This window comes from Rhea pennata, chromosome 2 (genome assembly GCF_028389875.1).
Source record: "Rhea pennata isolate bPtePen1 chromosome 2, bPtePen1.pri, whole genome shotgun sequence".
NCBI classification, from domain to species: Eukaryota; Metazoa; Chordata; class Aves; order Rheiformes; family Rheidae; genus Rhea; species Rhea pennata.
Window position 1 is genome coordinate 54,028,392 of NC_084664.1, and position 13,962 is coordinate 54,042,353.

The window sequence follows — 13,962 nt, forward strand, 5'->3', positions numbered from 1 at the left end:
CAAATCCCTTCCAAGCACTTAAATACACATTAATTTACCTCGTTTTCTTCTCCCACCTTCTTACTGTGCAGGAAATGGGGCTTGACCAGGTTTTCATGTTCTCCAATATTTTTGTTGCGTGCTAGGGTGCACCAAGTAAAGAAACCGAGACTAAGCTGAATTTTGCTGTGAGTCCAGAAAACACTCCCACAGAAGAGGCAGCGAATGCCAGTCTCAAGAGCTGAATCCCAAGAGAGACTTCGAGCGTAACAAAACGAGGGCACCGAGGTGGCTGGCCTGGGACACCCCCTAAAAATAAGCTTCACGAGGAGCCCTGTGTTTTCATCACTTACACCATTTCAGGATGCTTTTGTCCTCCCAACATTCCCACAGCCACCAGAACTATTTGTATGCACGCCTGCTCGGACATAAAATCCTGTATGGTCACGCGTTCCCAGCAAGCAGGAGAAATCAGACACCCGCCCCAGAGAAACCAGGTAAGCGCCATAACTCCCAGTCACATCAAACTGCCCAGGTATACTTTTCAAAGTAAAGCATCAGTTCAAGAGAGCAGATGTGTGCTTTCTGAGACAGCTGCCAATGAAATCGGAACGGAAAAAGCTATTTTAACTTGCTCTCGCAAATTTTCAGATGTAATTAAAAAGCCAGTTCTCTCAGTCAGATTTCCATCTGTTGCTAAAAGTGCAAGGCTGTATTTTGTCTTTCATGCTGGTTTTGCCATTGGAATCTCTGTGTCCAGTTTTATTTTTTACTTTGAAAAAAATAATGGAAGACAATGAAATTAAATGTTCAAATCCCTGAGTACATATTCACTAGTAATTTGTATAATATTCAATATTGCAGTCATGGAAGATTAACAAAGTAAAAGCCTATCTTCAGGCATTTTTCATGCTGCAAATCAAGAGCTTAGAGATGCAGGTATTACTGGTCAAGAAATGCAGTAGCCAGTGCAGCTAACTTAGCAATGCACAGTGCAGATTTCAGTGGTCCAAATGCGTATAGACAAGTGAATAGACCAGGTTTCTATACTCATTTACTGGCTCAATCATACTTGCATCCTACAACCAGGGGCAGATTCTCATCTCTGAAAAAATGTATGCTGTTGGCACTGGACAGGGGAGCCAAACCCTGTCCCAATCCCTGCATACACTGTGCTTTGAGTGGTGTTTTTCTTGGATGATCCCCATGAAGACTGACTTTTCTCTCTTCTGCGTTGTCATTTAGCAGCATAGCATTCCATTTTAATAATTAAAAAATGGACTCTGCAGTACCTGCTGTTAAGTGGATGGACAATTATTTTTCTCGAATATGATACTTCTGGGAAGAGTACGTGTACACAGGATACATAACACTACAGCTACTCGATGCGGTTTTAGGGGGAAAGGATGAGTTTCTGGAATAAAAGTCCTCTCTGCCTCCTATGTGCCTTAGTTGTCTGTGTCTCCACCTGTTTTTTCCCCCCAAAGCTATGTTCCACAGAAAAAAATTGGACTTTTTGCTATGATGCAGAATAATTTGTCTTCCACTGAACAAAACTTCGACTTCTTACATATCTCTAGGTATTACAGTCTTTGAATGAACAAAGGTCCCTATTATACAGCTATCTAGGTATTTAAATATGAATTTATTTCAATGAGAAACAGGCACATAAATGTTGACACAATACAGCTTCAGTTTATCGACTATTGCAAGCATCAAATCCATACTGATAACAGGCTCTAGGAAGGCTGCATAAACAGGGGAAGCATAAGCAAGTCTAGTACTTGTTTTAGTTCAAGCCCTAATATTTGAATAAAAGAAAGCTCTAAGATGATTAAGATTTTATATATTATTTTCTTGACATTACAAGACCAAATAGGAAAAACCTGGTCTCTGCTGAGAGCATAGGAACAAGTGACTTGAAAAAAAAAAGAAAAAAAGCATTTTCAAAGGTACTTTCGCAAAGAATTTCTCCAAAGATGAGAGCTTTGGGGTAATACCAATCAGAGATACCTAAGAAAAGCTTCTTGGCTCTACTACTGTTGGCAAGATGCCCCAAAGAACGAGTCCTTTATGAGTCCAAAGTGCTGCCTGGGCAGTTTGTACAGACTTGTTTTGCACAAGAACTTGGATGGCTCAGGTCTGCATGCTGCTGTACCTTACCTATCCCAAGGACTGCAGGCAATCCTCAGAAATACTTGATGAGAACAAAAGGACGTTGCAGAAAGCACAGCAAAACCGTACATGCACATCATTGGCACAGGCGTCTTTGCTCAAGTGAGGAATCATTCCACAGATCAGGAGCTACCAAAAGAAGCTATCTGCCTCCATCTTCTAGCCCAGCGACTGCTGCTTAAGGAGCAGAGAACTTACTTCATTCATCAACCTTCTGAAATACAACAGATTTGGGGAATAAATGTAATTTTTAGTGTAAGGTAAAATGTTTCACTTTCTATAGAAAACTGTAATTTATTTTACGTAGCATTCAATTTAGATAAGCATTATAGATGAATGGTTCATCAGATAATCTTTTGTCATGTTTTGATGGCAGCTCATTCTGAGTACTCATAAAATAAGAGGGTAGAGAGTTAAGTACACAAACATATACATAAATTTACAAATAGACATTGTTGATTCCTTGTACTGAGCTAGTTAGAGTGGTACATAATTAGAAGCTTAACTGTTAATTTAGACTCAAGTGAGGCAAATGAAAATGGGCTAAAATTCAACAGATTTAATCAAGTCAGTACAAATGAACACAGACTGAGGCATCACAGAGAAAGAACTGGATGATCTTCAGAACTGGAATAGCAGAAATGTGATGAAAGGTACCACATTGTGTGCTAATATTTAATTCCATCAATTACCAGAAATTGTGTTATAAATTGGAAGCTTATCAGTTGGAAATGTCTGAGGAGGAGAAAGACTTGAGTGCGTTCATGGATCAGATGATGCCTGGTTATTTACAACACAATGAAGCTGGGGGTGGTGGGGAGGTAATATGATCCCAACATTTATCCGGTAAAATATATATATCAGGAGAGCTAAGGCCATGTTAGTGGCATTGTGAACCACTGTAGACCACTCTGCATAATACAAGTGGAAAAAAAAATATGGAACAGAACAACCTGAGAATTCGGCTTTTTGGGGTTAGTATAATGAAAGATGAAGAGAGGTATTACTGCTGACTATTAATACCTCAGGCATGTCAACCGGGGGAGAGAGGGAGAGGAGAGAATGAAAAATAAGTGATAGTTTTGCAACACCCTCTCCCAGCCACCAAGGAATAAACTTACTATGAATAAATTTTAATAATAAATTCATGAGATTTAGTGATCTTATTGTGCGAGAATAAGAGAGCCCTTTTAGTCTACATTGCTGCTGTTTACTGAGGTCTAAACACAAGGCAAGGAAAGACTTTCTGTGCAAGCTTTTCACAGAAGGGCAGTGAGAGAAGGGGCTTAGTTCCTCTCATTTTGAATCGTGCTAGTAGCCACAGTTTTACTGTCACAATGGTGCAGTAAGGAACCCTTGCTGGGACAACCAGCCAGTCCTTGAGGAACATCTCAATGTTGTGTGGATGTCCTACCTCAAGTCTGCAAGCCATAAACCAAGGCAAAGGACTTGCCAGTTCAGGGCAAGGCAACATACAGAGATACAGAATACAAAGATTTTGGAGCTCTATTTCCTCCAGATTTGAACCAACTCATGCCTAAGATCACTAGATATCCTAATACTTAGTAGTGTAGGTGTACAAAATGGCTTCTGCAAGGTACAAAATGACACGGTAGTTACCTTGACTGGTATGGGGGGTGACATCTCTGTGACTCCATGGCCTTGTCACGAAGAATTTGAATGAGGTAATATTTCTTTAGAGAGTTAATATCTCTTTAGATTAACCGATGTCACTAGGAAAATGAATAAGCCTTCAGGCACATATATGTCCTTCCCATTTCCAGGCTACCAACTCACATCATAGGTTTTAGAAAAGTACATCTAGCAACTGACCTTTTTCCTTATCTTCAGACTATCAGGTTGGAACCAAACCTGATAACTGCAGAATTATACAAGCATTATTCTTTGAAGTATAATCCTCTTTCCTGCCTGCCCAAGATACCATGACTTGTACTCTTTGGTCTCACATGAAAAATATGTGTTAGGACATCACCTTGTACCCTTACTGCTGTCTATCAGTCAACCCGACTGCACGAGGCTCTTAGCAGGCTTGCTATTGTATTAACATCACATATGCCTGTGGTTTTAAAGAGAAGTCATTAAGAACCTGTAATCTGACATACATTTATGCATTACAGGACTAGAAAACTGCACCTCCTGGGCAGTACAGACTCATATCAAAGGGAAAAAGCACATGTAGCCATAAATTAACAAACTGTCCTTGACTTAAAGGATTTGAGTCCCTTAGGATGCATTACACAGAAAATTAAAGAGAAGTCAAAGTCCCTTGATCATGCTAAAAGCTAAAAGGTTCCTTATGAAGCTAACATAGAGAGAAAAGACTTTAAAGTGATCAAATAGGAAAATATCACAAAGTTCCTTTCAGAGCCCATGATTTAATCTCCTCATTTAGGAGTAAGAAACTCCAAGAGAAAGTTTTAAAAAATATAGACAGGGGAATTGCTGATTTATGTAGATATCAGGTAGATGGAAGAAATGTGTTCAGTTTTGATATGGCACCAAAAGAAGAATTTAAAAGTGATTCTGCTTTGCAATATTTATAAAATGCCATGAATGAAAGATCGTTTACAGAGGAAAGCCAAATGCAGTTACTCTTTGAGGAATATCTGGCAATTCGTCTAAGTATTTGGCACAGAGAACGCACTGTTGATGTGGTTGTTCACATGCTACAGGGAGCAGTATCATTTGGGAACCTGCATAGCCAAACAGAAATTATTATGCAGGAAATCAGTTTTGGGAAAAACTTTACTTTTGAAGATTCTTACATGCAGACTACATCTTAGGGAGCAAATGGAAGACGGAAGCACCTCAGCACGGCCACAGTCTGGTGGTTAAGGAACATGCTTAAGCAAGGACTTGACCTTAGTTTCCCACACCCTAAAATCCCTGGCCTATATGGCTGGGTACTTCCCTCTGAATTAACTAAAAATTCTCTTGGATTGAAACTGCTCCAACAGGAAAGGTGAGGAGAGATTTCTTGGAGATGCCTCTGGGACACCACAGAGCGCACACACCCTTTGAACACGAAATGCCCAGACGGAGCTCCCCACTCCCGGGAGCAGAGTCCCCCAGCGCCCGGGAGCCGGTCTCACTCCCTTGCCTCTCCCTGCTCCCCTCTTTCTCCGTTAATCTTCCCTCCTATGCCAAGACTTTTACGTGGACTGAAGCTGGAAAGAAATGTCTGAACTCTAAAAACGTGATATTTAGTACAAAGTAGCTTCACCCAAAAGCGAAGACGGGTAACACAGCTCTGTCTCAGCTTTCTACAACCGCACTGCTTGATAGGGGAGACTCATTACAACACAACATACTGCTCAACTACAGCAAACGCTCCTTTCAAATCCCCAAAGCCTGGGTGAGATGCCTAATTAACGATGTATGGAAACACACTGTTGATAAGGCTGCTACAGAGGTTCAGTGAGATACCAGAAACGGCATGTTGGGAATCTAACATTACACATTTGTGCCTGCCTAATATTCTGAGCACCTCAGTACAGCTTTACCAGCTTCTGTGGGTGTGTACATACATACATCTGTACATACACACACACACACGCATGAACACACACACACACACATATATATATATATATATACAAACATGCCAGGGCTACATCCATATATCAAGGAATATGCATATGAATGGTTCTGAACTAGGACCAATCATCAGAAAACAGACATAATGATAATTTTATAATTATTAAAATAATTTTTGTTCCCAGATGGACACTTTACAAAAGCTTGAGAGTAATTAAGCTGAGATATTTTGAAAGTATCTGATCAATCTTTTCCTCTCTCTCTCTCCCTTTCTTTTTTTTTTTTTTTTTTTTTAAAAAAAAAAAAGATTAAGCAGCATGAACTTCAATATGCATTAGCAGAGGACGCCTGTTCAGCTATGAATAAATATTATTTGATCAGTCTAGGCCTCTCACAAGTCAGGAGAATTCTTCTTACTGGTTTTAGTAGCAGTTGATTGGGCTCTGCTCTAGGAGAACAGACGAGACCCTGTTAACATGCTTATATTTACTATTTCAGTCAGCACTGAACTAACTGCCACCTCAAATCAGATTGACATTTAAAACCCAAATTGCAGAATTTTTTTCAGGTCATCCAAACAAAATGCTAAAAAAATAATGCACATAGACATAGAATTACCTAGAAAATCAAAAGAAACATGCTAGGAGGCATTGCTTAAATGCATAGCAGAAAGAAAAATATATATATATATAAAAGTAAATAAATAAATAAATATATCCTTTCTGTAAGCACAGGTCATTCCTATTTCTTGAAAGACTTCCCTGATAGCTGGTAAAAGTTTAATAGATTCTAGTTATACTACAGACAGGAAAATAAAAAAATGCTGACACACATGACAGATGCGATGCTCTGGAAACACAGTCTAGTCAAAAGCACTATAGAGACACAGATCACTCCAAGAATGTTGCATCAACTTCACATATGCTCTCTATATTTTTGTGGGCTGAGCACTGGTGTAATATAATTTCTAGCTCACTGAGTACGTTTAGAGTCATCACCTGTAGGAATTGCAGGCAATCTAAAGGATAATGAAAGCCTCTCTCTTGTCTAGACAAGACCTTTGTTGGGCTTCTCTCCACTTCACCCTTCACTGGGTGCAAGCACAAATTCTACAGGACCTGGCTCAGAGCTCCTGATAAACAAAAAGTCCTAAAATCCAATACAATTTCCCACCATAGCCCCAGATTGTGACCAAAAGGCATGGACTTTTGAAAGTGAGTTTGGAGTACTTCGCAGTTGCCAGGATCCTTATGAAGACTTTGGGCAGTCATTATTGAATCCTCTCTTTGCACTCAGAGCAAGCGAAGCTGCAAGCCCTGGGGTGTATCAGATCTCATGGGGGAACCAGTAACATCATGGGCAGCTGCAGCCTGATCTCCCAGTCTGGAGAGAAGAAAGCAGGCTGGAAAGAGTCCAGGCAAAATCTACTTGTGATTCAAATTCACCTCCAAAATCTTTATTCGAGTGGCCCTCTCTATGCTGCCGGCACGCACGTGGGGGTTTACAGGCACAGGCGAGAAGTCATGGGCCACACGCTGTGCCCGTACTGCTGTGCATGCAGAGCTAGCTGGATACCTCTGCTTGCTCCTGCACCCGGCTGCATACGGGGGTACTGCCTCTGCATATGTGCCACCCTTACATCTAGGCCACAGTCAAAAAAAGGTCTGAAATCTGTTTTTTGTAGTAAGTAAAGGCTTTTGGATAAAAGACACAGCATGCTTGATTGCTTTGCTGTTTGTCCAAGAGATGCAAGCAAAAGGCAAGCTTCCAAATAAAAGTGCTTTCCCTGAAAACACATTCTTTTCTTATGATTCATGATACAGCAATCTGATTTTAATTTTTCTACGGTATATAAAGTACAAAAAGCCACCTACATCTCCACTTCTGCTTAATAAAGCTAATGTGGCTCTGATAATTAACTCAGGGGCAAGCAATTACCAAGTTACAGGACATTCACCAATGGAGTCACTAATCCCTTTAAATACATAGCCATGGCTCAATTGGCTGACATCCCGTATGTCATTAGCCAAATTCAGTTCATGAGCTTTTCAATCAGTTACAGCACAAAATGTACAACCGCAGTTTCCCAGTCCTGCTCTTCTGAATTGCCACATTAGCCTCTTCTGAAGTTTGGATCACTAGGATTTGCTGTTACCCATTAAACTGACTTATGGTTCATACTATTTTATGTCACATACCTGCAAGTAGAGACAGAAATAGCATTTCTTTCCTAAAGCTCCATTTAAGCCCTTTAAAGCACTACGGAAAAAGAGAAGAAGAAGAAGAAGAAGAAAAAGATATTTCTAGTAGAGACAATTACTCTCTGGAAATTTTGTTTACTGCAGCCTACAGCTACCATCAGGACTGCAGCATAACTGCTTGACATATTACCCCTCTCCCACCCTCCCATTTAGAGCTTTCCCCTGAAACTCCTTAAGTCCCTTACGACTCCTCAGAAATCCTCCTGACACCATGTTGCAGCCCCATGGCTGGAAAACAGAGATTGAAGAGGAGCTAGAGAGAAAAATAATTAATAAAAAAATTAGCGTGAGCGCCCAGAGTGATCCGGGGATCACAGAAGATGAGTGAAAAGGAACAAGCTGTTGTTCAATACCACTATGTATGTAGCAGGAAGAACAGATGGGGATATCTGTTTTTTTCCCCCCAAAAAAGTTTGAAGAACCTGTGAAGGCTGTGAACAGAGACCCATAAGAGAATCTGAGGACAAAAGAAAATCTCCTACTTTAAGAAACTTCAAGATCAATCTACTTTGCTTAGAGAAAGAACAAGATTACTGAACATAACATCTGAGAAAAACCCAGTGCCAAAAAGTGGAGCAAGGCATAACACAATTCATTGCTGAAGCCTACAATCAACTCAGATATTAGAATCACATTTTAATAGTGGAATTATTTAACTACTGGATGGAATTACCACGAGAAGTATTGGATTCTTCATCTCTGATGTCTTCTATGAAAAAATGAAGACTTTATGCTTCAGAAGCACAATTCAACAGCCCTTCCTGAGTTTAAAATCTTTGAAGAGCAAAATCAGAATACTGCATGGCTTTGCACTGCCTCTTCTAGCAATAGTTACCTATATTAGATAAAGTGAGAACCAAAGGTAAAATGGTTGGCTAGCTTTTGAAAAGTCCCACAACCAGATTTTTACATTCTTGTTTTTGGGTAGAAGCAAATGCAAAACACTGACTGTTTATATCTAATCATCAGAAGTGACAAGCCCAAGCATCTTTTAGAACATGTTGAGTTAGTACAGGAAAAACAGGAGATGATATTTTCAGTCTGAGTAAAGCAGACTCTTAACCTCACCTCAGTAGGACACGGGCAAAACAGGATACTGAAAGAAGGGGTGAACAACACAACAACTGGACAGAAGGAAGAAACTTCCAGGACTGTGAAGAAGAAGATCTGGACCTTCTGCAGTTAATGTAAATTCCACCTGTGATTTCAAAAGGAATCAGGAATTCACACAAACATTACTTAGCTTACACAGGAGAAAGGAAGGATTTGGACACCACTTTAATATCATGTATATACTGCTACGACAGGTGCTTTAAAGAGATAGGAATAAAGTATATAAAATAGAGATAAAGAGCAAATCAGACACTCCTATTTATTTTGTCCCATAACAAAAGAACAGAGAGCATTCAATTCAGTTATAAGGGTAATCACACTTGTAAGCAATAGCTGTAAATACAATACTATAATTAACATATCAGTCTTTAGAATTCATTACTCCATGCTATCACTGAATAGTTTACAAAGATTTATACTGATTAAATGCTTAAATGAGTAAGAGCAGCACCTGCAGATACTGTAGCTCTGGGCAGGTTCCAAATCAAAAATACAATTCCTAGACAAAAAATACTAGAGGCTGGATCAGAAAGAAAATTCCATTCCCTGCATCATAGATTAGCTCTGCACAAACATCCAATCCCATCCTACTTTTGTCTCCGACTTTCCTCTCTGCTGCTACATATAGCAAAGGTCACTTTGCTGGTAGAACAGGATGTTAAGGGGATGGTTTCTTAGCCTGTCTGAGGGTATCCGTTGCCCTCTGTTCTCTTCTTGCAAGTGCTCTGGCTTCACGTAAATCTTTGCCTATAGTACTTTGCATACAGGAAATAGGAAATTAGTCATTTTTCATTTTCACAGAGCAGGACAGTGATATTACCAATTGCACATTTAATCTGCAACGTGTACTGCCTATAGCTCTACAGCTGAGCCACTGTGAGACTGCTTGAATCTGCTTTTGTAACTTTGAGATGGTTAAAAAAAAGAAGAGAGAGAGAGAGAGAGAGAGAGAGAGAAAGGCAGGCCTAAGCTATCTTGTAGGTGCTTGGCAAACATTCCTTTTCTCCTGAATGGTGGATTACTGGATGTTAATCCTTCCTGAAGGCAGTATATTCAGCAGATTCCCAAGGGAAACCTGCTCCACTGTGACAACTGAGATGTTCTGCTTCAGAAAAACTTCAGAGCTGCACTTGTTTAAAAGCTAGGATGGCCATGGCCAAGCAGCGACAAAGCCAGACCACTCCACGGAAGCAGCCCTTGGAGCAGGATCCCAGCACCGCGATCAGCAAGGACAGTGCACTGCTCCCCTCGAGGCCTGGCCAGTGGCACCAGGACCTCGCTTTGGTTGAGTCATCATCAAGACAAAGCCTCTCTTTGAAAGAGCAACGTGCAAATATGCGTGTTGGTGTCTCGTATGTGGGAGTGCAAGGGTCTGCACCCAAACGCAAAGCTGGTAAGGGTCTTCCCAGCAGTTAACCTATAATAAATTCCCCTTCAATTTGTCTTCCTTTCTGAACTTTCATTCTTTTTAAGGCTTGAATTTGCAGTCACACAAAACAATGGTGAACTTGTACTATCACCAAAAATAAAGGATTAGGCCTGATTTAGTCTCTTCTGATTGGAAAAGGAAAGTAATACTATGCCAGTTCATTTTTTTTAAATCTCTCTGTGTTCAGTGAAATCCAGGGGTTTTTAAAATATACTCCTCCCTTTCCACCTCCAAGCTTAGACTATGATATTTTTTATTTAATAAGACAGATGTAGAAATTATTCATTAACCAATAAAATACTGACAAATGAAGAAATGCATTCATGAATGCTTGAGGGATTTTGTTTATATGCAGTCATTTATTGTCAGTGTTAACCAGATGGATAGTCTTTGTCTCTTATTTTTTCCTCCCTCCTAAACAAGAAGAAACTTGGGCAGATTTTGAAGGCTAATTTAGCATTTCCCAAATGTCACTGAAACTCTGAATTCTAGAGTTTGTCTAATTTCTTTTCAGTCCTCCATCATAGCAAAATGTTAGCAAAGTACTCACTTAACAACTCTTTGGGCGATAACCTCTGCGAACTGAAGAAGTTGGAAAGCACAAGCCCAGCTCTTGATCGTACTAGAACAATTCCCAGTTCCTGGAGGTTCTCTTATTTCTGCAGCTTCGTTCCTTTCACAGAAAACAGCAACAGGACAGCTAACTCCATCCAAACCTTCATCCATTTACCAGACAAGGATGCTAAGGCAGAAGAGATGGCTGTGCTGTGAGAATAGCTTGTAGGCCAATAGCTTGTTAGATCCTTTGGGTAGCAAGTTATCTATGAGTTTTCCTTTGCAGCTGCTGAAGCTGATCTGTCTCTGAGGTGCCACAGATATCAGACTGCTAGAAAGCTAATTATTTATTTTTGGTAGAGTTATTTCCAGACAGATCATTTCTGAGAATGGCTAGTGTTAGGGTATCAGGAGAGAGGGTATCAGATTTACATGCTGCCAGGGATGAGGAGAGAGCAGAACTGCAACAGCCCAGATTGAATTAAGCTGCCGTAGACTTTGTCCTCACTCATGCTATGCTATTGAGTACCAACAGTGCAGTATCAGTATATCGAATCTAGGATGGGAGCCACTTACTCCTTCCTCCTAATCTTAATTCCAGAAAACCCCAGGAGCAAACATGTACCAGCAGTCCTGACTTACTGAGGAGTGTTTGGCACTTCAGGGACAGACACATCTTGCAACATAGAAGCAGAAGATGTTATAAAAATGCGGACTCCCTCCCCATACAGATCACTAATGAGGGTATTGGGAGCTGAGTGCAGACAAGGGATCTGACAGGGCCCCTGAGATGTCTGCACCTCAAAAGGAAAACTCCAGGTTCCCCCACATCAGCATTATCACTGCAAAGGTGCACACATCTTCATGCAAAATTGGCTGCACTCCAGCAAGCCTAACAAGACATCTCCAAGTGACACAAAACTACAAGCATCAAGAAGAAATTCCTGATTCAGTTTTCTGATTCCTTCATGCATTGGGGGTCCCTGCCAAGATCTCAGCCCTACAGACACACAGAGAGAACCAAAACTTGGGTGCTTCAGCTAAGACCTGTCTCTGGCTAAGCCACGAAAACACCAACTCAGTCCTCCATGCCACTTCACACTTTCCCAAATGAGCCACCGATCTGTACATCTGCTACTGGGCCAGTGTATAAGACATCTAGATGAGCTGATCAGTATATTCATTGATCTAACTAGACCTTCTGCTGATGTATCTTCAAGATTGAGTTCACTGCTGAAGAACCTCCACTGAGGATAGAAAGTTTTGGACCAGAGATTTGTGAAAGCTCTGTACCCTGCAATTCATATACTATCATGCTTGCCACTAGAGACACACTTCAGTAGCTGAACAACAGAAGGAAGTCATCATTACCAAAAAATAAAAAAATAAAATAAAATCAGTCTTACCAGATTATGCAATGATCTCGAATTCACTTCTTTCTCAGTCTCCACAGAGTGAGAAAAACAGTGAGTGAAATACAGTCATTTCCCTGACATATGCTCAGCATCAGGATGAGTACCAAAGTCAGTTTACCTGAAACATATCAAAAGGACAACTGGTCAAAATCTAAATTTTAGTTATTTACATATTTGCCAGAAAAGGTTTGATTCTGACAACTCCTTCTACAACAAATTTCCAAATAATATTTTTTGTTGTTGTTGCCGAATGAGACTGTTTTACGTGGAAATACTGGCTACAATGAGCAAGCTCTCAAATACCACAGTGAAACAATAGCAGGAGGTGGAAGGAAGAGGAGGCATTCAGAAGTTATTACAAGGAAAACTGCAATTTTCTAATGACCTTATGAAAGGAAAGTTCATTAGCACTGTGACAATTAGTGTTTCAATCAGACCTCAAAGACTGTTCAGTCTAAGTTGCTGATGAGCCCATGCAAAGTCTTCCTGTTTGTTCAGTTTCTTGGTCTAGCACTAACCACACTTACCACCACAGCTCTGTAGCCTGTCCACCCATGTTTCCCAGAGACTCTCCATCTAAAGACAAGCACGCAGACTAGGCCTGCTCAGTTTTCATGACTGAACACTTTTAGTTATCACAGGAAACCATTTTTAGAGTCAGCACTACTCTAAAGAGAAGATATCTTAAAAAAAAAAAAAAAAAAAAAAAAAAAAAAAAAAAAGAAAAGGAGAGTAGCAGTAACATAGCCTTACCAGCGTAATAGCTTCACAGGAACTGAGGCTGATACTATCTCTGTAACTATAATTACCTAACAGGCATTAAAGTAACAATGTAATTATTTAGTTTTCACTGTAAGTATGTCCTAAAATTTCAAGAACATGATAAAAAGGTAACACTAAGCATAGGGCCACTGCATCCCATGTAGATTCCACTAGATGTGCAATCATTTACCATGTGAAGAAAAATAAAAGGAGACAAGAAAGAAGAAGAATTTGTGATGGGAAGGTTAGGTCTTAGAGGAAACAGCTCTCTGCCAGAACCACTCAGTAGCCGGTATTATCTCTTTCCGAGCAGGAAACACTTGCGAACCGCTCACAACTTAATATTCCCGTGGTCCATGTTTAATCCGATATAAATTATTGCTAGGATTATTCCCTGTTTCCCTGCTCTCCTTGGCAACCAGATGGGAGAGAAGAAAAGGGCACCAAGCGCCTTTCCGCGAACGCTGTGCTCTTTCTTGTTAGCTGTGTTTTTCACAACAAGCCGAATGCTACCCATCCAGTGTCAGGTAGATATTACCAGTAAAGCCTGATTCAGAAGCGTGCTTCAAAACGTGACTTTATCCACCGACCACCTTTTGTACAGAAGGTCACGTTACTGTCTCCCAGGCTTCATCCTCCCGAACTCACTGAACGATTTCCTTCAGACAGGAAGGCTTTGAAGAGCTGGCGTGCAAGGGAGCTAACTGAATGTGGT